A 16,915-nucleotide genomic window follows, 5' to 3' on the forward strand; every position below is an offset into this window, starting at 1 on the left:
TATATATCCGTAAACTAGAGTTGGGTATAAACTGCATCATTTTAACCTTTGTAGATGATACGAGACTAGGAAATGGTGTATCCAATGAGGACGATAGTACTAGATTTCAGGAGGGAACAGACTGACTGTTGCACATTAGAAATTATAAAATAGGTGCAGGAGTAGGCCGTTCAGCCCTTCGAGCCCTGCTCCGCTATACACTACGATCGTGGCTGATCAACCGTAAAAATGGACAATCATTTAAACCGTCCAACTGACACTCATTCCTGCACGTAAAGTTAACTCATTACCCTGTTAACTGATATATATTTTGCATTGAAAGATTACAATATCATTGCTGCCTAAAACAGGTCCTAAGCCACCAGAAGATTTGATTGGGTCTTGACTCTCATGAAATGTATTCAGGCTGGAGAGCCAGAGAACTTCGGAGAAGTCTCTAACCTGATCATACAATTCGCGGGTGGCGTTTCTGTCCAAAATCAATCATTTTGCTTACAACAATACCCTAACTCTGATTGAGAAGAGCAAACAGATGGCAGTTTAAATTTAACATGTAAAATTGATAAGTGTGGTATTTTGGCAGGAAAACAACAATAAGTTGCTATAGGAGGCGACCTGGCCCCTCCAACATGCTCCACCATTCAATAGGATCATGGCTGATCTGATAATCGAGTAAGCTCTACTTCCATGCCCACTACCCATAACCCTTTATTGCCTTATTGCTCAAAAATCTGTCATCTCTGCCTTAAATTTATTCAATGATCCAGCCTCCGCAGCTCTCTGGGACAGATAATTCCACAGATTTAAAACTCCCTGAGAGAAGAACTTCCTCATCATCTCAGTTTTAAATGGGCGCCCAATTTTCTGAGATTATGGGCTAGATTTTCTGCTATAGATGAGATGAACCAAAAATTGTCATTACTTCCGGTGTGGATGGTTACAATGAGCTTTCAGAACGCCGGAATGTGGTACAATTTCAAAGCCCCTAATCTGCATTTTTTAAATTGGGCATTACCGCGAGCGATATTAATATCTCCTTACTTTGCTGTAGTCTCTCAATAAAATCGTCCCAATTATCACCAACACAGTACCTCTCGTCTGTGCTGATAGTGGCCATGTTCGCGTGTTTTAAATCCCAGTTTCTCGTCGCCAATAATATGTCCTTACTATAGACTATAAATGCATACGAGGCCCATACTTTATTGGCACCACTGAAGTGATGAAGGTGGGTCGAGCTTGCCCTTTTTAACTGAAAGTGTAGGTTAGGTGTTTCTCCCACAAGTTCCCCACCTTGTGGTCAATGTTCTCACAGTGTACAACTTAGGTCAGTTTGTACATGGGTTACAATGACAGTTAAATACATGACATCACCCCCCCCCCGCCCCCCCTTTCCCCCGCCAAATCTTATTGGGATAACAGGTTAATTCTCTCTCGTGGTTTACGTTTCCTTGTAGAGTGCCTGACTTGGGGCTCCGGTTGTTGGGCGCTGGCCTGAGTGTCGGCTGTTTGCGGTGCCTCAGGCCTGTCTGGACTGCTCACAATGTCTGGGCTTTCCTCCACTTGATTCCGGTGTTCGGTCACCTGTGGTGGATTGAACTCTGCATCGTGTTCTTCCTCTGCTTCTTGAATAGTGTTGGTGAAACTCCTTTTTATTTGATCCACGTGTTTGCAGCTGATTTTTCAATTGGTAAGTTTTACGACCGGAATCATGGTCCCCTCTTTGGCAATCACAGTGCCTGCAAGCCAATTAGGCCCTGCAGCTTAGTTGAGGACAAAGACAGGGTTATTAACATCGATACATCGCGCCTTCGCATTCCTGTTGTGCTAGTCACATTGTGACTGGCGCCTGTTCTCATACATTTCTATCATGGTGGGGTGTATAACCGATAACCTAGTTTTCAGCCTCCTTTTCCTTTGCAGCTATGCGGGTGGGACCATTGTGAGCGAGTGTGGTCGGTATCTATTGGCCAACAGGAGGCGTCATCAGCGGCTTTGCAGGAAACCCCCTTTGATTCAGAGCATCCACTCTATGATTATCTGAACTGCTCGTTCCGCCTGACCGATTGAATCCGGCTTGAACGGTGCCATTCTGACATATCTGATACAATTCCCTGCCAGAAAGTCTTCGAATTCAGTGCTTGTAAAGCATGGGCCATTCTCGCTGACCAAGACGTCTGGTAGACCATGGGCAGTGAATATTGCTTGCAGACTTTCTACGGTCGCAGAGGATGTGCTTGAATTGACAATGTTTCACTCGATCCATTTGGAGTAGCAGTCTACTACAAATAATAAGATTTTTCCTAAGAAAGGACCTGTGTCGTCCACAATGATGCGTGACCATGGCTTGGCAGGCCAGGACCCGGGGCGATGGGGTGCTTCCCTGGTTGCATTGTTCAGCTGGGCACACGTGCTGCACCTGCGAACACAATGTTCCAGGTCTGCATCTATCCCTGGACACAAAACGTGTGACCTGGCAATTGTCTTCATCTTGACAATGCCCGTGTGCTCTTTGTGGAGTTTTCTGATGAACATCTCTCTGCCCAAAGTAGGCAATCAGCCTGAACCGACAGTTCATCCTCGCGCTTGTGAAATGGTTTGAATTCCTCAGAGCATGCCTCATACGTGGCTGCTAATTCCCCATTCAGGGCACAATTCTTGACTCAAGACAGTAGCTGGTCTCTGTTAGTCCAGACGTTTATCTGACGGGTTGTCACAGCTGAGTCTTCGCTTTCGAAAGCTTCAAAAGCAATGACCATCTCAGCAGCTCGCTCGGTTGCCCCATCGGTAGTGATTGGTGGGAGCCTGCTGACTGCTTCGGCGCAGTTTTCAGTGCCAAGTATGTGCCGAATTGTATAATCATAGGCAGCTAATGTGAATGCCAACTGCTGTATGCGGGCTGATGCATTTGCATTTATGGCCTTGCTGTCGGCCAAAAGGGACATTAGGGGTTTGTGATCTGTCCCCAGCGCAAATTTGTTGCCAAACAGGTACTTGTGAATTTTTTTACAGCTTATACACATGGAAGGGCATGCTTTTCTACCATCCCGTATCCCGTTCTGCCTGGGATATACTTCTGGAGGCATAGGCTAACGGCGGTAACTGAAAATTGGCATTAACATGCTGCAACACACACCTGACCCCATAGGACCATGCATCTCACGTAAAAACGAGTTTCTTACATGGGTCATATCGCGTTAACAGATTGTTGGAACAAAACAAATTTCGTGCTCTCTCAAAAGCTCTTTCCTTGCTCTCATCCCAGACCCAATCGCGAACTTTGCGTAGGAGCACGTGTAGCGGCTCGAACAGCGTGCTCAATCTGGCAAGAAAGTTACCAAAATCGTTTAGGAGCCCCAGAACGAACGCAGCTCCGTCGAATTACGGGTTCTGGGAGCTCTCTGGATCGCTTGCGTTTTGAATGCAGCAGGTCTGATCCCGTCCGCTGCTACCCTCATCCCCAGGAACTCTACCTCTGGAGCTTGGACGACGCATTTCACACTTTTCAGTCGCAGACCTACCCGGTCCAGTCTGCGAAGCACCTCCTCCAGGTTGCAGAACTGTTCTTCATGAGCATATCATCCTGAAAAAGCACTGTACTTGGAATCGACTTGAGGAGACTTTCCATATTTCGTTAAAAGACCCTGGCTGCCGAGCGAATCCCAAACGGACATCTGTTGTCGTCAAACAACTTATTTTCTTGTCGTGATGGTGGTCAGCTTCTTCGAATCACTCGCCAGCTCCGAGGTCATGTAAGCTGAAGTCAGTTCCAATCTTGAAAAAAATCTTCCACCGGATAGCTTCGCTCTCGTTAGCGGGTACTGGTCTTGGAGTGACACCCGATTGATGGTGGCCATGCAATCACACATATCCTGACCGACCCATTTATCAATGAACTAAACTTGAATATAGGGGTTATGATTAAGAAGTTTTCAGGTGATAGTAAAATAGGCAGTGTGGTTGATAATGAAGAAGAAAGCTGGAGACTGCAGGAAGATTTCAATCAACTGTTAGGTGAGCAGAACAGTGGCAAATATAATTTTATCCAGAGTCGTGTGAGATCGTGCATTTGTGGAGGGCTAACATGGAAAGGCATTAAACTTCAACTGGTAGGACATTGGGAAGTGCAGAGGAACAAACGCAACTGGGATTGCATGTCCGCCGATCATTGAATGTATGTGGCCAGTTGGATAAATTGATTAAGAAGGCATATGGAATCGATCCATGGAATCAAGTGGGTTATGCTTGAAATATAAAAATTTCTGGTTAAACCACTGCTTGCAGTTCTGACCAGCGCTTTGAAAGAAGGATGTGATTGCGCAGGAGATGGTATAGAGGAGATTTCCGCAGCAGTTGCCCGGAGTGGAGCAACTTTGCTATGAGGACAGATAGTATCGGCTGGGTTTGTTTTCCTTGGAACAGAGAAGGTTGATGGGCGACAGCATTAAGATGTTTAAAATTGGAGGAGCCTATATGTTGTTGATTAAAAGGGCCTTTTTCCCATACTAGAGGGGTGAACAACCAGGAGGCATAAATTAAAAATAATACGTTTAAGGGTTAAAGGGCATTTGAAGGGAACATTCTTTATCCAGATGTTTGTGGGTGTCTTGAACTCGCTGCCTGAAAGTGTGGTGGAGGCAGAAAATCTCAACCCATTTAAAAAGTACTTGGATGTGCACTTCAATTGCTGTAATGTGCAGGGTTGCACACCTGAAACTGGACATTTGTTGGCCGGTGCGGATACGATGTGCCAAAAATGAATCCTTCTATGCTATGAACTTCTATGATTATATAATTATCGGTTAGCATTACTTTCATGATGCAAAACGAGGCGATCGGCTAATTAATGGTGTTTCCAGTGAAAAAATGTTCGTGCAACTGGGGCTCGAACATAGGAACCTGAGATTAAGAATCTTATGTGGCTACTGTTCGGTGTACGGAGAGCTTTGCCTCGAACCGCGGCATTTTGTAGCCGAGTGAAGGGCGGTAAACCACTGTTTGATGCTGCATTTGCCGTTTTCCACCGGCAGTGGCTGATTGGAGAATGCGGGACCGGAATGTTGCGGATTATCCCGCCCTCATTCACTCTGGAGCTCGGGAAGAGCGATTAGTCGATGGGTTTGTTTGTGTCTTTTATTTTCTCTTGTGAAGCGAGGCAGCGCGGCAGGATCCTTTAATAATCTCTCACAGCTGAAATGAATGCCTCGAAATTTGCATCTTTGAGGTGGGGTTTCTCCACCCTTGGGGCTGGAAACGGGAGGGAGTGAGGGACACTGTGGAGAGTTTGAGTTTGCAGAGAACTGTACAGAGAAATCAGCAAATGCAAGAGCGTCGTGAGACACTGCACTCTGATAATATTGAACCACTAATATGAATTATTAAATTTTTTCTAATCATTAATTGAACACCTTTGCAAAATGTTTCTGTCCGGGTTCGAACCAGGAACTATTGGTGTGGGAGGCGAACGTGATAACCACTGCACTACGGAAACGCAGTGGCAGATGCAGTGTTGAGAACATCACCAGAGCTTCAACCTCAACAAATGGACTACACTTCAGAGCTTGCGTTGCGAGAGCAGAATCACTGTGCTATATTTAGCAATGTGGTGAGTGTGGCAAGAATAGATCCCGTATTTCTCCGTCTTTATATATAGGAACAGGAGTGGCCATTCCTCAGCAAGTGGTTAGAATCTTGAATACACTGCTTCAAATGGCGGTGGTGGCAGACCCAATCTTATCTTTCAAAATGGTGTTGGATAAGTATCCGAAGGAATAAAATTGCACAGCTGCGGGTAAATGACCGAGGTGTGGGACGAGTTGAGAGTTGGAATGGGCTCGACGAGTCGAATGGCCCTCTTCCGTGCTGTAACCATTCCCTTATTCTGTGATTATGTAACTAGTTGGTACATTTAATAGCGTGCATGGCAGCAGAATATTGCAAAGGGACATGGATTGAGTCGGCAGAACTAGAGGCATCTGATCAGAAGATTCGGGTGCGTGAAAATTCGGGTTTAATGACTTTAAAAAGCATCATTTTTGTTTCGTGAAGTTTCGGTCAGATAATGTTTGGGAAAGGAATTTTTTGCTGAAAGGGACTCAGCATTTAATCTTCTTTCTGGATGTTGGCGTCACATTTCTTTTCGATGTTATTCTTCCAGAATATATATTATCTTTGCTTTTTCACAATAACAAGTCGCTTGCTTCACAGTCTATCTAACTCTACACCCAGTTTCATGTATTGGTACCAGCAATAAACATTTTGTAGCAGAACACTACAGCACAGTGTCCAAAATGTTTTAAGAGGCACTGGTTAGTCAGGACAGTAACCACTTTTTGTGAAGGAATGGTCGCGTTTGATTAACTTAATTGCATTTTTGGAGGAGGTCACCAGGTGGGTCGATGAAGCATTGCGGATAATGTAGTCTATATGGATTTTATTAATGCTTTCGCTAATGTCCCACATAGCAGACTGGTCATGAATGTAAAAGCCCATGGGACCAAGGACGTAGTGGCAAATTGAATCCAAATTTCGCTCAGACGCAGAAAACAAAGGGTAATATCTGAATGGTGTTTCTGTGACTTAAAGGATGTTTCCAGTGGGGTTCCTCAGTTTTCAGTGCTCGGTCCTTTGCTTCTTATGGTATTTATCAATGATCTAAACTTGAATATAGGGGATATAAATAAGTTTGTTTCAGTTGATAATAAAATAGGCAGAGTGGTTGATAATGTCGAAGCAAGCTGGAGACTGCAGGAAGATATAAATCAACTGTAAGTTGGGCAGAAGAGTGACAAATTGAATTTAATCCAGAGACTTGGGAGATCGTGATTTTTTGGAGGGCTAACAATGAAAGTGAATACACATCAACTGGTAGGACATTGAGACGTGCAGAGGCACAAAGCGAACGGGGATTGCATGTCCACAGATCCATGAAGGTAGCTGGCCAGTTAGATAAGTTGTTTCAGAAGGCATACGGAATGGTTCCATTTATTGTCAGAGGCAAGGAACAGAACAGCAAGTGGGTTATGCTCGAAATGTATAAACTTCTGTTTCGGCCAAAGCTGGAGCACTTCGCGTCGTTCTTCACCGCATTGAAGGAAGGAGGAGATTGCGCTGCAGAGGGTACAGAGGAGAGTTACGTAGATTTTGCCGGGAATGAAGCAACTTTGCTATGATGAGAGGATTGCATAGGCTGATTGTTGTTTTCCTAGGAACAGAGGTGGCCGATGGGCGACTGCATTAAAGTGTATAAAATTAGGAGGGGCCCAGATAGTGTTGATTAAAAGGGCCTATTTCCCATAGAAGAGGGGTCAACAACCAGGGGGCATAAAGTAAAAGTAATCCATATAAGGATTATAGAGGATTTGAAGGGAACATTCTGCAACGAGATATGTGTGGGTCTCGAACTCACTGCCTGAAAGAGTGGTGGAGGGAGAAACCCTCACTAAATTTAAAAAGTACTTGGATGTTCATTTAAAATGCCGTAAGGTGCAGTGTTACACAACGAAAACTGGACATTTTTTGGCCGGTGCGGATACCATGGGTCAAAAACGACTCCTTGCAAGCTGTAATTTTGTATGATATTCAAGGGAATAATGTAGGCATGTGAAAAAGCAACGGCAGTAATCATGGGGGATTTTACCCTTCATATCGATTGGTCAAATCAAATCAAATCAAATCGCACGGGGTAGCCTGGAGGAAGAATTCGGACAATGCATACGGGATTGTTTCTTAGAACAGTATGTTACTCAACTTACAAGGGAGCAAGCTATCTTCGATCTGTCCTGTGTAATGAGACAGGCATAATAAACGATCTCCGAGTAAAAGATCCTCTCGGAATGAGTGATCACAGTATGGTTGAATTTGTAATACAGATTGAGGGTGAGCAAGTAGTGTCTCAAATGAGCGTACTATGCTTAAACAAAGGGGACTAGAGTCTCATGAGGGCAGAGTAGGCTTAAATAGAATGTAAACACAGACTAAACGGTGGCACAATTGAGGAACAGTGGAGATCTTTTAAGGAGCTCTTTCATAGTGCTTAACAAAAATGTATTCTAGTGAAAAGAAGGGCGGTAAGAGAATGGATTACCAGCCGTGGATAACCAAGGAAATAAAGGAGTGTATCAAATTAAATTCCAATGCGTCTAAGTTGGCCAAGGTTAGTGGGAAAATAGAAGATTGGGAACATTTTAAACGACAGCAAAGAATGTCTAAGAAAGCAATGTAAAAAGGAAAGATAGATTCTGAAGGTAAACTTGCGCAAAACATAAAAACCGATAGTAAAAGCTTTTACAGATATATAAAACGGAAAAAAGTGACGAAATTAAATGTTGGTCCTTTAGAAGATGAGAATGGGGAATTAATAATGGGAAATGTGGAAATGGCTGATCCATTAAACAATTATTTTGCTTCGGTGTTCACAGTGGAAGACACAGAAACGCGAAGACAAAATATTATCTGAACAGTGGCAGATTAGGAAAAGGGGAAGTGCAACGAGATTTAATTTGTCATGGTACATCAGTCATTGAAAGTTGACATGCAGGTGCAGCAGGCGGTGAAGAAGGCAAATGGTATGTTGGCCATCATAGCGAGAGGATTTGATTTTTTGAACAGGGATGTCTAGCTGCAACTTTACCGGGCTTGGTGAGGCCTCACCTGGAATATGGTATTCAGCTTTGGTCTCCTTATCTGAGGAAGGGCGTTCTTGCTATTGAGGGAGTGCAGCGAAGGTTCAGCAGACTCATTCCCGGGACGGCAGGAATGACATTTGATGAGAGACTGGATCAACTGGGCCTTTATGCATTGGAGTTCAAAAGGATCAGAGGGAATCTCGTAAAAATACACAAGATACTGACGGGACGGGATACGTTAGGTGCAGATGGAATGTTCTCTATGTTGGGGAAGTTCAGAAGCAGGAGACACAGTCTTAAGGTAAGCGGTAGTCCATTTAGGACTGCGATGAGGAGAAACCTATTCACTCAGAGCGTTGATAACCTGTGGAATTTCCTGCCGCAGAGAGTTGTTAATGCCAGTTCATTGGATATATTCAAGAGGGAGTTAGATATGGCCTTATGGCTCAGGAGCTCATATGATATGGAGAGAAAGCAGCAAAGGGGTTCTGAGGGACTGACCAGCCATGATCTTATTGAATGGTGATGCAGGCTCGAAGGGCCGAATCGGCTACTCCTACACCTATTTTTTATGTTTCTATGTTTCTATGGATACATCCCCAGGCCCGGCCGTAATGTATCTGGCTGTTAAGAGAACCAGAAGGGAATTAACAGAGATTTTGACAATTATTTTCCAACCCTCTCTGGCTGCAGGGTACAGGTGTGATTTCGGGGGACTGGAGGCCCTCCAATAAGAATTTAAGAACATAAGAACATGAGAAATATAACCAGGAGAAGGCCATAAGCCCCTCAAGCCTGCTCCATGATTTAATACGATCATGGTTGAGATGGTCATGCATTCAACTCTAATTCCCTGCCCGATCCCCATAACCCCTTATTCCCTTATCTTTCAAGAAAGCCTGAGCCTTTGGCGAGTAGGGAGTTCGGCGAGTCGTGAGTTCGTTGAGTCAGGAGTTCCTCTGATTTCGGAAGGCCCTGTTAGTTCGTGAGGCCCAGAGTTCCGAGTTTTCGGGTGGTTAGGAGTCCGAGGTGCAGGACGACCGGTGGTCAGCGAGGAGTTCACTTTTAGTGAAGAGCTCACAGCCCATGGCCAGGAAGGTAAATTATTAAATGCATGCAGCATTCGAAATAAAGTAAATGAGTTGACGGCAAAAATCATTACAAGTGGGTATGATTTGGTGGCCATTCCAGAAACATGGTTGCAGTGGGGGCAAGACTGGGAATTAAACATACAGGGGTATCTGACGATTCGGAAAGATAGACAAGAAAGGAAAGGAGGTGGTGTAGGTCTGTTAATAAATGATGATATCTGGGCAGTTGTGAGAGCGATATTGGATCTAATGAACAAAATGTTGAATCATTGTGGTTGGAGATTAGAGATAGTAAGGGGAAAAAGGTCACTGGTGGGCGTAGTTTATAGGCCCTCAAATAATCACCACGGTGGGACGGGCAATAATCAAGGGAATAATGGAGGCATGTGAAAAAGGACCGCCAGTATTCATGGGGGATTTTAAACTACATATCGATTGGCCAAATCAAATCGCACGGGGTAGCCTGGAGGAAGAATTCATAGAATGCAGACGGGATTGTTTCTTCGAACAGTATGTTACAGAACCTACAAGGGAGCAAGCTATCTTAGATCTGGTCCTGTGTAATGAGACAGGAATAATAAACGATCTCCTAGTTAAAGGCCCTCTCGGAATGAGTGATCACAGTCCGGTTGAATTTTTAATACAGTTTGAGGATGAGGAAGTAGTGTCTGAAACGAGCGTACAATGCTTAAACAAAGGGGACTTCAGTGGAATGAGGGCAGAGTTGGCTAAAGTAGGCTGGAAACATAGACAAAACGGTGGCACAATTGATGAATAGTGGAGGATTTTTAAGGAGCTCTTTCATCGTGTTCAACAAAAATATATTCCAGTGAAAAAGAAGGGCGGTAAGAGAAGGGATAACCAGCCGTGGATAACCAAGGAAATAAAGGAGAGTATCAAATTAAAAACCAATGCGGATAATGTGGCCAAGGTTAGTGGGAAAATAAGATTGGAAAATTTTTAAACAACAGCAAAGAATGATGAAAAAAGCAATAATGAAAGAAAAGATAGATTACGAAGGTAAACTTGCGCAAAACATGCAAACAAACAGTAAAATTTTTTACAGGTATATAAAACGGAAAAGCGTGACTAATGTAAATGTTGTTCCTTTAGAAGATGAGAAGGAGGATTTAATAATGGAAATGTGGAAATGGCTGCGACGTTAAACAATTATTTTGCTTCTGTCTTCACAGTGGAAGACACAGAAACCATGCCAGAAATTGCTGGTAATAGGAATGTGGGAAGGGAGGACCTTGAGACAATCACTATCACGAGTGGGGTATTGTTGAATAGGCTAATGGGACTCAAGGTAGCCAAGTCCCCTGGCCCTGATGAAATGCATCCCTGGGTATTAAAAGAGATGGCGGAAGTTATAGTAGATGCATTCGTTATAATCTATTAAAATTCTCTGGACTCTTGAAGTCACCAGCTGATTGGAAAGCAGTTAATGTAACGCCTCTGTTTAAAAAAGTGTACAGACAAAAGGCAGGTAAATATAGGCCAGTGAGTTTAACATCTGTCGTGGGCAAAATGCTTGAAACTACATTAAGGAAGAAATAGCCGGATATCTAGACAGGAGTATTGCAATCAAGCAGACACAGCATGGATTCATGAAGGGGAAATCATGTTTAACTAATTTACTGGAATTATTTGAGGATACAACGATCATGGTGGATAGCGGTGTACCGATGGATGTGGTGTATTTAGATTTTCAAAAGGCATTCGATAAGGTGCCACACAAAAGGTTACTGCAGAAGATAAAGTTACGCGAAGACAGTGCAAATGTATCAGCATGGATCGAGATTTTGACGACTAACAGAATGCAGAGAATCGGGATAAATGGCTCATTTTCGGATTAGAAATCGGTGGTTAGTGGTGTGCCACAGGGATCGGTGCTGGGACAACAACTGTTTACAATATACATAGGTGACCTGGAAGAGGGTACAGAGTGTAGTGTAACAAAATTTGCAGATGACACAAAGATTAGTGGGAAAGCGGGTTTTGTAGAGGACGCAGTGATGCTGCCAAGAGATTTAGATAGGTTAAGCGAATGTGCTAAGGTTTGGCAGATGGAATACAATGTCGGAAAGTGTGAGGTCATCAACCTTGGGAAAACAAACAGTAAAAGGGAATATTATTTGAATGTGGAGAAATTACAACATGCTGCGGTGCAGAGGGACCTGGGGGTCCTTGTGCATGAATCCCAAAAATTTAGTTTGCAGGTTCAAAAGTTATTCAGGAAGGCGAATGAAATGTTGGCCTTCATTGCGAGAGGGATGGAGTACAAAGGCAGGGAGGTCCTTCTGCAACTGGAAATGGGTATTGGTGAGGCCGCACCTGGAGTACTGCGTGTAGTTTTGGTCACCTTACTTCAGAAAGGATATACTAGCTTTGGAGGGGGTAAAGAGATGATTCACTCGGCTGATTCCGGAGATGAGGAGGTAAAATTATGAAGATAGATTGAGTCGACTGTGTCTTTACAATCTGGAGTTCGGAAGGATGACGTGTGATCTTATAAAAACAACTAAAAAATAAAAGGGATAGACAAGATAGAGGCAGAGAGGTTGTTTCCACTGGTCGGGGAGACTGGAACTAGGAAGCACAGCCTGAAAATACGGAGGAGCCAATTTCAAACCGAGTTGAGAAGGAATTTCCTCTCCCAGAGGGTTGTGAATCTGTGGAATTCTCTGCCCATGGAAGCAGTTGAGGCGAGCCAATTGAATTTATTCAAGTCACAGATAGATAGATTTTTAACCAATTAAGGAATTAAGGGTTATAAGGAGCGGGCGGGTAAGTGGAGCTGAATCCACGGCCAGATCAGCCATGATCTTGTTGAAAGGCGCAGCATGCTCGAGGGGCAACATGGCCTACTCCTGTTCCTAATTCTTATGTTCTTATGTTAGTATGATATAATTATCGGTTAGCATTACATTCATGATGCAAAACGAGACGATCGGCTAATCAATGGTGTTTCCAGTGATAAAACGTCCATGCAAGCTGGGGCTCGAATTCATGAAACTGAGATTAAGAGCCTTATGAGGTTCCTGTTCCGTGTAGGGGAGCTTTGTTTCGAACCGTGGCATTTTTTAGCCCAGTGAAGGGCGGGACACCGTAGTTGATGCTGGCTTCGCCGCTTTGGTCTGGCAGCGGCTGATTGGCGAGTGCAGGCTCGGAATGTTGGGGCTTGTCCCGCCATCACTCACTCTGGAGCTGCGGAAGAGCGATTAGTCGATGGGTTTGTTTGTGGCTTTGATTTTCGATGCGGAGCGGCAGGATCCTTTAATAATCTCTCACAGCTGAACTGAATGCATGGAATGTGCAGCTATGAGAAAGGGTTTCTCCACCGTCAGGGCTGCAAACGGGAGGGAGTGAGAAACACTGATCAGAGTTTAAGTTTGTGCAGAACGGTACAAAGAAAGCAGCATCCTCAACAGCATCATGAGACACTGCACTCTATTAATATTGAGCCACTAATATGAATTATTCAACTTCTTCTAATCATTAATTGAAAACGTTTGCAAAATGTTCCCATCAGGTTTCCACCCGGGGACTTTTCGCGTGTTAGGCGAACGTGATAACCACTACACTGCGGAAACGCCGTAGCAGAAGTTGTGTTGGGAACATAACGGGAGCTTAAAGCTCAACAGATGGACTACATTTCAGGAGCTTGCGTTATGAGAATAGAAATACGGTGCAACATTTCGCAAGGTGGTGATTGTGGCAGGAATTGATCCCGTGTTTCTGTGTCTTTATATATAGCAACAGGAGTGGCCATTCCTCAGCAAGTGGTTAAAATCTAGAACACACTCCTTTAAATGGCGGTGGAGGCAGACTCAATCTTATCTTTAAAAAGGGATTTGCATAAATATCAGAATGAAAAAGAATTGCACAGCAGGGGGTAAATGATCGGTTTGAGAGTTGGCATGGCCTCACCGGGCCGAATGGCCTCCTTCCGTGCTGTAATTATTCCTGAATTCTGTCATTCGATACGTTTCTGGCACATTTAATAGTGTGCTTGGAAGCAGGATATTGCAAAGGGACACGGTATGAGTCGGCACAATTCGAGGCAACTGATTCAGAAGATTCGTGTGCGCGAAAAATTCGGCATTAATGATTTTAAATGTATCATTTTGGTTTTGTGAAGTTTCTGTCAGAGAAATGCTTGGGAAAGGATTTTTTTTCTGAAAGGTACTCAGCATTTAATCTTCTTTCTGGATGTTGGGGTCACATTTCCTTTCGATGTTATTCTTCCAGAATGTATATTTACTTTGCTGTTTCACAATAACCAGTCCCTTGCTTTACAGTCTATCTCACTCTATACCCAGCCTCATGTATTGAACATTTTGAAGCAGACCACTAAAGCAGTGTCTAAAATGGTTTAAGAGGTAAATTGCAAAGCGCAGACAAATTAGTCATTTGAGGACTCTCCTTCAGTTTACATTTCTTTAGCTGTGCAAATGAAGATCATCAGTTAATTCATTAAGTTCTCCCGTGAAAGAAGGATAACATTTAACGATTATACAATTTCTACATTTCGAAAGGCACAGGTTAATCACGGCAGCCAACACGATTTTCAATGAAGTGTCGCGTTTCACTAACTTGAGTGCATTTTTGGAGGAATTCACCAAGTGAATCAATGAAGTCCTTCGTATGATGTAGTGCATATGTATTTTATCAATGCTTTCGCTAAAATAAAAGCCCATGGGATCCAGGGCGAAGTGGAAAATTCGAACCAAATTTGGCTCAGAGGCAGGAAGCAAAGAATAATGTTTGATGGGTGTTTTTTGACTGGAAAGATATTTCAAGTACGGTTCCGCAGTTTTCAGTGCTCGGACCATTGCTTTACATGGTAATTATCAATGATCTAAACTTGAATTATGGGGGTTATGATTAAGACGTTTCAGGTGATAGTGAAATAGGCAGAGTGGTTGAAAATGGAGAAGAAAGCTGGAGACTGCAGGCAGATATCAATCAACTGGTAAGGTGGGCAGAACAGTGGCAAATGGAATTTAATCCAGAGACGTGTGAAATCGTGCATTTGTGGAGTGCTAACGAGGAAAGGGAATGCACATCAAATGGTAGGACATTGAGCAACACAGAGGAACAAAGGAAATTGGGATTGCTTGTCCAGAGATCCCTGAAGGTAGTTGGCCAATTGCATAAGTTAGTTAAGAACGCAAACAGTATGTTTGCATTTATTGGCAGAGGCAAGGAAAAGAACAGCAAGTGGGTTAAGCTAGAACTGAATAAATCTCTGGCTCTGCCATAGAATTGAAGTAAGGACGTGATTGCGCTCGAGAGGGTACAGAGGATATTTACGTAGATGTTGCCGGGAGTGGAGCAACTTTGCTGTGGGGGGGTTTGTTTCGGTTGGGTTTGTTTTCCTTGCAACAGAGGAGCTGATGTGCGACCTCGATATTGTTGATTAAAAGGGCCAATTTCCCATAGTAGAGGGGTCAACAACCAGGGGGGCATGAATTAAAAGTAATTAGGGTGAGGATTAAAGGGGATTTGAAAGGAACATTCTTCATCCAGATATTTGTGGTAGTCAGGAACTCACACCTAAAAGTGGAATGGCGAAACCCTCACTAATTTTAAGAAGTACTTGGATGTTCATTTGAAATGCCGTAAGGTGCAGGGTTACACACCGAAAACTGGACGTTTTTGGCTGGTGCGGATACGATGGGCCGAAAATGACTCCTTCCAAGCTGTAAACTTGTATGATTATATAATTATCGGTTAGCGTTTTTTCATGATGCAAAACGAGGCGATCGGCAAATTAATGGTGTTTCCAGTGATAAAACGTTCATGCAAGCTGGGGCTCGACTTCATGAACGTCAGATTAAATGTTATATGAGGCTGCTGTTTGGTGTACGGGAGCTTTGGCTCGTAACGTAGCATTTTGTCGCCCAGTGAAGGGCAGAAAACCGCAGTTGATGCTGCCTTCGCCGCTTTCCTCTGTCAGCGGCTGATTGTCGAGTGCGGGCTCTGAATGTTGTGGCTTGTCCCACCCTCACTCACTCTGGAGCTGGGGAAGAGCGAATAGTCGATGCGTTTGTTTGTGTCTTTGATCTTCGAAGCGGCGCGGCAGGATCCTGTAATAATTTCTCAGAACTGAACTGAATGCACGGAATGTGCAGCTATGAGATGGGGTTTCTCCAGGGTCAATGCTGGAAACGGGAGGGAGTGAGAAACACTGAGCAGAGTTTAAATGTGTGCAAAACTTACAAATAAATCAGCTACTCCAACAGCGTCATGAGACACTGCACTCTGTTAATATTGAACCGCGAAAATGAATTATTCAATTTCTACTTATCGTTAATTGAACATGTTTGCAAAATGTTCCCGCCAGCTTTCCAACCGGGTAACTTTCGCGTATTAGGCGAACGTGATAACCACTACACAACGGAAACGCTGCAGCAGAAGTTGTGTTGGGAACATAACCAGCGCTTTAAGCTCAACAGATGGATTATATTTGAGGAGCTAGCGTTATGAGAAACGAATGACGGTGCTACATTTAGCAAGGTGGCGATTGTGGCAGGAATTCATCCCGTGTTTCTCTGTCTTAAAACATGTTAACAGGAGTGGCCATTCCTCAGCAAGTAGTTAGAATGTGAAACAGACTGCTTTAAATGGGGGTGGGGGCAGACTGAATCTTATGCTTCAAAAGGGAGTTGGTTAAGCATCCGAGGGAAACAAATTGCACAGCAGTGGGTAAATCACCGGGGTGTGGGACGAGTTGAGAGTTGGCATGGCATCCACTGGCCGAAAGGCCTTCTTCCATGCTGTAATTATTCCTGAATTCTGTGATTCTATAACTTACTGGGAAATTTAAAAGTGTGCATGGAAGCAGAATATTGCAAAGGGATATGCTATGAGTCGGCACATTCGGAGTCAGATGATTCGTGTGCGTGCTAAATTCGGGTTTCATGTCTTTAAATGTATAATTTTGCTTTTGTGAGGTTTCCGGCAGAGAAATGCTTGGGAAAGGATTTTTTTGCTGAAAGGGTCCCAGCATTTAATCTTCTTTCTGGATGTTGGGATCACATTTCCTTTCGATGTTATTCTTTCCGAATGTATATTTTCTTTGTTGTTTGACAAAAACCAGTCCCTTGCTTTACAGTCTATCTCACTGTATCCCCAGTCACATGTGTTGTTACCAGCAATGAACATTTTGAAACAGACCACAAAAGCGCAGTG

This window comes from Pristiophorus japonicus, chromosome 25, assembly GCF_044704955.1.
Source record: "Pristiophorus japonicus isolate sPriJap1 chromosome 25, sPriJap1.hap1, whole genome shotgun sequence".
Classification (NCBI taxonomy): Eukaryota; Metazoa; Chordata; class Chondrichthyes; family Pristiophoridae; genus Pristiophorus; species Pristiophorus japonicus.